At 48.2% G+C, this 10,966-nt stretch overlaps 1 long non-coding RNA gene across 1 annotated transcript; it reads right to left on the reverse strand.

Annotated features, from left to right (window-relative positions):
• Positions 1-7,371: 7,371 nt before the first annotated feature.
• Positions 7,372-9,488, reverse strand: LOC125372565. The gene is made up of 2 exons (XR_007218194.1): positions 8,758-9,488; positions 7,372-8,427 (listed from the first exon to the last, which is right to left on the reverse strand). It is a non-coding gene; the product is annotated as an uncharacterized LOC125372565 (long non-coding RNA).
• Between the last annotated feature and the right edge of the window lie 1,478 nt (positions 9,489-10,966).

Below are 10,966 nucleotides of genomic sequence, written 5' to 3' on the forward strand. Positions count from 1 at the left end.
AATGTGATATAAGAGACTATCGATCATCACAAGAAGGAATCAACAGTGTGCTATAAGAAACTATCGATCATCACAAGAAGGAATCAACAAAGTGCTATAAGAGACTATCGATCATCACAAGAAGGAATCAACAATGTGCTATATGAGACTATCGATCATCATAAGAAGGAATCAGCAATGTGATATAAGAGACTATCGATCATCACAAGAAGGAATCAACAGTGTGCTATAACAAACTATCGATCATCATGAAAGGAATCAACAAAGTGCTATAAGAGACTATCGATCATCACGAGAAGGAATCAGCAATGTGCTATAAGATACTATCGATCATCATAAGAAGGAATCGTCATTGTGCTATAAGAGACTATCTATCATCACGAGAAGGAATCAGCAATGTGCTATAAGAAACTATCGATCATCACAAGAAGGAATCAACAATGTGCTATAAGAGACTATCGATCATCATAAGAAGGAATCGTCATTGTGCTAAAAGAGGCTATCGATCATCACAAGAAGGAATCAACAGTGTGCTATAAGAGACTATCGGCACAATGATTCAAGGTTATACGATGCTGAGAATCATCCTACATATTAATAACAATTGTGCAGTATCCTAAGTATATACATGTAACCTGCTTGAACCATTTATTTCCTGTCTTTACAATCACTGACTTACCCCCTGCAGGCGAAGTCGCAGCCCAGGTCGAGGATGTCGTTGGTGAAGAGGATCAAACACTCCTGTTCACAATCCTTCTCTGTTGCGTCACTGCCAAACTTCTCAACCACTGATTTGACGAGATTGAGGATTTCGCTGGTGTCCAAGACTTTAAAAACACAATCGTGTCTTGAAATTGAATACTTATACTCTAAAGGTGTGTCTGGCTTTGAAGGTGATTGTGGTGTCGTCTGATCAGGGAAATATTACCCATTTAAAAAAAAGAAGGTGTCAACGTATGTTCGTGTGTGTGCGTACGTGCGTGCGTGCGTACGTGCGTGTTCGTAAGTGTGTGTATGTGTGTGTGTGCATGCGTGTTTGCATATGTGTGTATGTGTGTGTGTGCGTGTGTTTGTATGTGTGTGTGAGTGTGTGTGTGTGTGTATTTGTGTGTATGTGTGTGAGTGTGTGGGGGTGGGTGCTTGTGTGGGGCCGATGTCTGTGTGTATATGTGGTGTGTGTGTCTGTGTGTGTGATGACTCTGTGTGTGTGTGACTGTGTTTGTGTGTTTATGTGTGTATTCAATTACATTATGAAACTTTACATGGCAGCGAATGTGCCGAATTGTTTCTGTGTCATGACACTTACTGTTTCCGAGCAGGGCTTTCTTCTCGGCAAAGGCCAGAGGCAGGAGACAGAGGAGGAAGATGGCGACCTTCATGTTGATGTTCTTTCTGCCTCAGAGACAAACACATGTGTCACGACCGACCAGGGAGATTAACACACTACAACGAGTGTCCTGTGCAACCTCAGACAAACACTGCGTTTAACTTATATGTGTATCCATGTACCACTAGATAAAACACACCACGTTCCACTACTACGTGGCTTGTACTACCTGGGAGACAGACACACAACGTTCCACTACTACGTGGCTTGTACTACCTGGGAGACAGACACACCACGTTCCACTACTACGTGGCTTGTACTAGCTGGGAGACAAACACACCACGTTCCACTACTACGTGGCTTGTACTACCTGGGAGACAGACACACAACGTTCAACTGCTGCGTGGCTTGTACTACCTGGGAGACAGACACACAACGTTCAACTACTGCGTGGCTTGTACTACCTGGGAAACAGACACACCACGTTCCACTACTACGTGGCTTGTACTACCTGGGAAACAGACACACCACGTTCCACTACTACGTGGCTTGTACTAGCTGGGAGACAGACACACAACGTTCCACTACTACGTGGCTTGTACTAGCTGGGAGACAGACACACAACGTTCCACTACAGCGTGGCTTGTACTAGCTGGGAGACAGACACACAACGTTCAACTACTACGTGGCTTGTACTAGCTGGGAGACAGACACACAACGTTCAACTACTGCGTGGCTTGTACTACCTGGGAGACAGACACACCACGTTCCACTACTACGTGGCTTGTACTACCTGGGAGACAGACACACAACGTTCAACTACTACGTGGCTTGTACTACCTGGGAGACAGACACACAACGTTCAACTACTGCGTGGCTTGTACTACCTGGGAGACAGACACACCACGTTCCACTACTACGTGGCTTGTACTACCTGGGAGACAGACACACAACGTTCAACTACTACGTGGCTTGTACTAGCTGGGAGACAGACACACAACGTTCAACTACTGCGTGGGTTGTACTAGCTGGGAAACGTTCTACTACATAGTGGCTTGTACTAACTGGAAGACAAACACACCACGTTCCACTACAGCGTGACTTGTACTAACTGGAAGACAAACACACCACGTTCCACTACTGCGTGGCTTGTACTAACTGGAAGACAAATACACCACGTTCCACTACAGCGTGGCTTGTACTAGCTGGGAGACAAACACACCACGTTCCACTACTGCGTGGCTTGTACTAACTGGGAGACAAACAGACTACGTTCCACTACTGCGTGGCTTGTACTAGCTGGGAGACACACACACACACCAGGTTCCACTACTGAGTGGCTTGTACTAGCTGGGAGACAAACAGACCACGTTCCACTACTGCGTGGCTTGTACTAGCTGGGAAACAAACACACCACGTTCCACTACTGCGTGGCTTGTACTAGCTGGGAGACAAACACACCACGTTCCACTACTGCATGGCTTGTACTAACTGGGACACACACACACACACACACACACACACACACACACACACACACACACACACACACACACACACACACACACACACACACACACACACACACACACACACACACACACACACACACACACACACACACACACACACACACACACACACACACCACGTTCCACTACTGCATGGCTTGTACTAGCTTGGAGACAAACACACCACGTTCCACTACAGCGTTGCTTGTACCAGCTGGGAGACAAACACACCACGTTCCACTACAGCATGGCTTGTACTAGCTGGGAGACAACACACCACGTTCCACTACAGCGTTGCTTGTACCAGCTGGGAGACAAACACACCACGTTCCACTACAGCATGGCTTGTACAAGCTGGGAGACACACAAACACACACACCACGTTCCACTACTGCGTGGCTTGTACTAGCTTGGAGACAAACACACCACGTTCCACTACAGCGTGGCTTGTACTAACTGGGAGACAAACACACCACGTTCCACTATAGCATGGCTTGTACTAGCTGAGAAACAAACACACCACGTTCCACTACAGCATGGCTTGTACTATATATATATAGCTAGCTGGGAGACAAACACACCACGTTCCACTACAGCATGGCTTGTACCAGCTGGGAGACAAACACACCACGTTCCACTACAGCATGGCTTGTACCAGCTGGGAGACAAACACACCACGTTCCACTACAGCATGGCTTGTACCAGCTGGGAGACACACACACACACACACACACACACCACGTTCCACTACAGCATGGCTTGTACTAGCTGGGAGACACACACACACACACACCACGTTCCACTACTGCGTGGCTTGTACTAGCTTGGAGACAAACACACCACGTTCCACTACAGCGTGGCTTGTACTAACTGGGAGACAAACACACCACGTTCCACTACAGCATGGCTTGTACCAGCTGGGAGACACACACACCACGTTCCACTACTGCGTGGCTTGTACTAGCTGGGAGACAAACACACCACGTTCCACTACAGCGTGGCTTGTACTAGCTGGGACACACACACACACACCACGTTCCACTACTGCGTGGCTTGTACTAGCTGGGAGACACACACACACACACACCACGTTCCACTACTGCATGGCTTGTACTAGCTGGGACACACACACACACACATCACGTTCCACTACTGCATGGCTTGTACTAGCTTGGAGACAAACACACAACGTTCCACTATAGCATGGCTTGTACTAGCTGAGAAACAAACACACCACGTTGCACTACAGCATGGCTTGTACTAGCTGGGAGACAAACACACCACGTTCCACTACAGCATGGCTTGTACCAGCTGGGAGACAAACACACCACGTTCCACTACAGCATGGCTTGTACTAGCTGGGAGACACACACACACACACACACACACACACACACACCACGTTCCACTACAGCATGGCTTGTACTAGCTGGGAGACACACACACACACACACACACACACACACACACCACGTTCCACTACAGCATGGCTTGTACTAGCTGGGAGACAAACACACCACGTTCCACTACAGCATGTCTTGTACTAGCTGGGAGACAACACACACAACGTTCCACTACAGCATGGCTTGTACTAGCTGAGAAACAAACACACCACGTTCCATTACTGCGTGGCTTGTACTAGCTGGGAGACACACACACACACACACACACCACGTTCCACTACAGCATGGCTTGTACTAGCTGGGAGACACACACACACACACACACACACACACACACACACACACACACACACACACACACACACACACACACACACACACACACACACACACACACACACACACACACACACCACGTTCCACTACAGCATGGCTTGTACTAGCTGGGAGACAAACACACCACGTTCCACTACAGCATGGCTTGTACTAGCTGGGAGACAAACACACAACGTTCCACTACAGCATGGCTTGTACTAGCTGGGAGACACACAAACACACACACCACGTTCCACTACTGCGTGGCTTGTACTAGCTGGGAGACAAACACACCACGTTCCACTACAGCATGGCTTGTACTAGCTGGGAGACACACACACACACACACGCACCACGTTCCACTACAGCATGGCTTGTACTAGCTGGGAGACACACACACACACACACACACACACACACACACACACACACACACACACACACACACACACACACACACACACACACACACACACACACACACACACACACACACACACACACACACACACACACACCACGTTCCACTACAGCATGGCTTGTACTAGCTGGGAGACAAACACACCACGTTCCACTACAGCATGGCTTGTACTAGCTGGGAGACAACACACACAACGTTCCACTACAGCATGGCTTGTACTAGCTGAGAAACAAACACACCACGTTCCATTACTGCGTGGCTTGTACTAGCTGGGAGACACACACACACACACACACACCACGTTCCACTACAGCATGGCTTGTACTAGCTGGGAGACACACACACACACACACACACACACACACACACACACACACACACACACACACACACACACACACACACACACACACACACACACACACACACACCACGTTCCACTACAGCATGGCTTGTACTAGCTGGGAGACAAACACACCACGTTCCACTACAGCATGGCTTGTACTACCTTGGGAGACAAACGCACAACGTTCCACTACAGCATGGCTTGTACTAGGTAAGAAACAAACACAACGTTCCATTACTGCGTGGCTTGTACTAGCTGGGAGACACACACACACACACACCACGTTCCACTACAGCATGGCTTGTACTAGCTGGGAGACACACACAACACACACACACACACACACACACACACACACACACACACACACACACACACACACACACACACACACACACACACACACACACACACACACACACACACACACACACACACACACACACACACACCACGTTCCACTACAGCATGGCTTGTACTAGCTGGGAGACAAACACACCACGTTCCACTACAGCATGGCTTGTACTAGCTGGGAGACAAACACACAACGTTCCACTACAGCATGGCTTGTAATAGCTGGGAGACACACACACACACACACACACACACACACACACACACACACACACACACACACACACACACACACACACACACACACACACACACACACACACACACACACACACACACACACACACACACACCACGTTCCACTACAGCATGGCTTGTACTAGCTGGGAGACACACACACACACACACACACACACACACACACACACACACACACACACACACACACACACACACACACACACACACACACACACACACACACACACACACACCACGTTCCACTACAGCATGGCTTGTACTAGCTGGGAGACAAACACACCACGTTCCACTACAGCATGGCTTGTACTAGCTGGGAGACAAACACACAACGTTCCACTACAGCATGGCTTGTACTAGCTGGGAGACACACAAACACACACACCATGTTCCACTACTGCGTGGCTTGTACTAGCTGGGAGACAAACACACCACGTTCCACTACAGCATGGCTTGTACTAGCTGGGAGACACACACACACACACACCACGTTCCACTACAGCATGGCTTGTACTAGCTGGGACACACACACACACACACACACAGACACACACACACACACACACACACACACACACACACACACACACACACACACACACACACACACACACACACACACACACACACACACAGACACAGACACACACACACACACACACACACACACCACGTTCCACTACAGCGTGGCTTGTACTAGCTGGGACACACACACACACACACACACCACGTTCCACTACTGCGTGGCTTGTACTAGCTGGGAGACACACACACACACACACCACGTTCCACTACTGCATGGCTTGTACTAGCTGGGACACACACACACACACACCACGTTCCACTACTGCGTGGCTTGTACTAGCTGGGAGACAAACACACAACGTTCCACTATAGCATGGCTTGTACTAGCTGAGAGACAAACACACCACGTTCCACTACAGCATGGCTTGTACCAGCTGGGAGACACACACACCACGTTCCACTACAGCATGGCTTGTACTAGCTGGGAGACACACACACACACACACACACACACACACACACACACACACCACGTTCCACTACAGCATGGCTTGTACTAGCTGGGAGACACACACACACACACACACACACACACACACACACACACACACACACACACACACACACACACACACACACACACACACACACACACACACACACACACACACACACACACACACACACACACACACACCACGTTCCACTACAGCATGGCTTGTACTAGCTGGGAGACAAACACACCACGTTACACTACAGCATGGCTTGTACTAGCTGGGAGACAAACACACAACGTTCCACTACAGCATGGCTTGTACTAGCTGGGAGACAAACACACAACGTCCCACTACAGCATGGCTTGTACTAGCTGGGAGACAAACACACCACGTTCCACTACAACATGGCTTGTACTAGCTGGGAGACACACACACACACACAAACCACGTTCCACTACAGCATGGCTTGTACTAGCTGGGAGACAAACACACCACGTTCCACTACAGCATGGCTTGTACTAGCTGGGAGACACACACACACACACACACACACACACACCACGTTCCACTACAGCATGGCTTGTACTAGCTGAGAAACAAACACACCACGTTCCACTACAGCATGGCTTGTACTAGCTTGGAGACACACAAACACACACACCACGTTCCACTACTGCGTGGCTTGTACTAGCTTGGAGACAAACACACCACGTTCCACTACTGCGTGGCTTGTACTAGCTGGGAGACAAACACACCACGTTCCACTACAGCATGGCTTGTACTAGCTGGGAGACACACACACACACACACACACACACACACACCACGTTCCACTACAGCATGGCTTGTACTAGCTGAGAAAGAAACACACCACGTTCCACTACAGCATGGCTTGTACTAGCTGGGAGACACACAAACACACACACCACGTTCCACTACTGCGTGGCTTGTACTAGCTTGGAGACAAACACACCACGTTCCACTACTGCGTGGCTTGTACTAGCTGGGAGACAAACACACCACGTTCCACTACAGCGTGGCTTGTACTAGCTGGGAGACAAACACACCACGTTCCACTACAGCATGGCTTGTACTAGCTGAGAAACAAACCCACCACGTTCCACTACTGCGTGGCTTGTACTAGCTGGGAGACACACACACACACACACAAACCACGTTCCACTACAGCATGGCTTGTACTAGCTGGGAAACAAACACACCACGTGCCACTACAGCATGGCTTGTACTAGCTGGGACACACACACACACACACACACACACACACACACACACACACACACACACACACACACACACACACACACACACACACACACACACACACACACACACACACACACACACACACACACACACACACACACACACACACACACACACACACACACACACACACACACACCACGTTCCACTACAGCATGGCTTGTACCAGCTGGGAGACAAACACACCTCGTTCCACTACAGCATGGCTTGTACTAGCTGGGAGACAAACACACAACGTTCCACTACAGCATGGCTTGTACTAACTGGGAGACAAACACACCACGTTCCACTACAGCATGGCTTGTACTAGCAGGGAGACACACACACACACACACAAACCACGTTCCACTACAGCATGGCTTGTACTAGCTTGGAGACACACACACACACACACACACACACACACACACACACACACACACCACGTTCCACTACAGCTTGGCTTGTACTAGCTGGGAGACAAACACACCATGTTTCACTACAGCATGGCTTGTACAAGCTGGGAGACAAACACACCACGTTCCACTACAGCGTTGTCTCCCAGCTAGTAGAAGCCACGCTGTAGTGGAACGTGGTGACTTTTTTCTCAACTGGTACAAGCCAAGCTGCAGTGGAACGTGGTGTGTTCCACTACGGCGTGGCTTGTACTAAATGGGAGACAAACACACTACAGAAACAGTGAGACATATACATGAGCGAGGAATCTTAAAGGCGACGTTCAAGCACAGTTCACCATATTGCTGGAGTATTGCTGACTGCGGCGCAAACAACAACCCAACCAAACCACGTTCAACGCCTCGGATGACAGGGCCACCCTTCGCTATCTTCACCGGTAATGATAATATACAGACCGTGGCACATTGTCAGTGCACGTACCCGTATGTACCGAAACACAAATGGATCCGCGACCCCATATAAGTGTGAAGATGCTCGATACTCGAGATACTTGGGTACCTTAGGAAGCTGATTTCAGTTTAACTGTAGAATTTCAATGAAATCTAAGTCTCCCCCATATGTCATAACCACCACGGTATAACACTCACACCTCTTACACGATTAAACGTCTATCAGTTCCACTTACCGTCTTAGATAAGAAGAATGACTTAACACAGTGTGAAGCTATATACACCTATCCTCTGAACTTTTTCACAGCATCACATGGTCGCTGCAACCAATGGACACTTAGTTTATAAATTCCATGCGTTATCTGGAGAAAAGCACGATCTTGTGGGAAACGAACAAGTAAACACATGTGCAACGCAACGAGATCGTGAAACATACAAAATAATGCTCGGTTAAATATCTCTGAAGCAGATTTTTTAATACAAGCAACAATCCCTTTCATAATCACAGTCCATAGTGCGATTCCAATTAAAACCACGTTTATAGCTTGAAGTAAAGTTTCCTTCTTTAAACTCATCCTCCATTACTGATCTGACTTTGATGGGTATGGGAAGAGGGTGATGTGGTGAGAGCAAATTAATACTAGTATTTATGAATAATAAATACAAGAGATGCAGACAACCATGCAGACGGTGTCCACTAATATCTCTATATATGTGAATCCAAGAGGAAGGAGTTGTATAGTGCATCCGCTACAGGTTGCATGTACTTAGTGCCTTACCTTACGGTTGCATATATATGCAGGCATCAAAGTGACAAGGTCGACTCTGTTGATGAGACTGGCTTCTGCGCCGTCATCAAATATCTCCAACTGAAATACGAGGGGTGTTCATTGAAGATTTCCCCTGACCCACTTCCGATGGACCTAGTGGAATGACAATTGGCATAGGTATTAGTCTTTCTCCACATAGGAACCACCAAAAGTTACACACTTCTCCCATCGTTTTGTGCAACTATGGACACGCTTGTAAAAGCCCTCATTTTGCGTCTCAAACCTGGACTTGACTTTGTGAAACGTTTTCCCTTAAAATATGACTTCATGATTAGAAAGAGGTGGAAGTCAGATGGTGCAAGGTCAGGAGAGTAAGGAGGATGTGGAAGGATTTCATAGCCACAGGACCGCGCTTCTGTCTGGGCAACATGAGAGTTGTGTACTGGAGCATTGTCTTGCAGGAGACAGACACCCTTGGTCAGCATGCCACGCATCTTAAGCTTGAAAGCGTCCCGCAATTTCCGCAGCAGTGAAGCATATTAAGCTCCTGTAATTGTGATACCCTTTGCCAAGAAATCCATCATCACTACTCCGTGCTGGTCTCAAAACACCGTGAGCATGACCTTGCCTGCAGAGGGTTGGACACGTGCCTTCTTTGGGGGTGGTTACTCCACATACTTCCATTGCATCGACTGAACTTTAGTCTCAGGATCATAGTGATGGACCCATGTTTCACCCTGTGTGATAAGTCTGTCAAAAAAGTTTGCCTGGGTTTTTTTGGCACATGTCCAAAAGATCCTTTGAGCAATTGACTCATTCCTGCTTTTGGAAAAGTGTGAGCAACCTGGGAATCCATCGTGCAGACACCTTATGCATTTTCAAATTGTCATGGATGATTTTTTCCACAGACCCTACACTGATCTTGACATCTTTTTTCTAACTGGCGAACAGTTATACGTCGATCTGCCAAAATGCGGTCTCCACTTGATGGATAGTGTCCTCATCAATGGCTGAATGGGGGCGACCAGGAATGGCAGCTGTTTCCACAGATGTCCGACCACACTTGAACTGGCGATGCCAGAGTTAAACAGTGTTATATGATGGGGCATC

Source organism: Haliotis rufescens, unplaced genomic scaffold (genome assembly GCF_023055435.1).
Source record: "Haliotis rufescens isolate VD_foot unplaced genomic scaffold, xgHalRufe1.0.p SCAF_43, whole genome shotgun sequence".
In the NCBI taxonomy this organism is placed as follows: domain Eukaryota; kingdom Metazoa; phylum Mollusca; class Gastropoda; order Lepetellida; family Haliotidae; genus Haliotis; species Haliotis rufescens.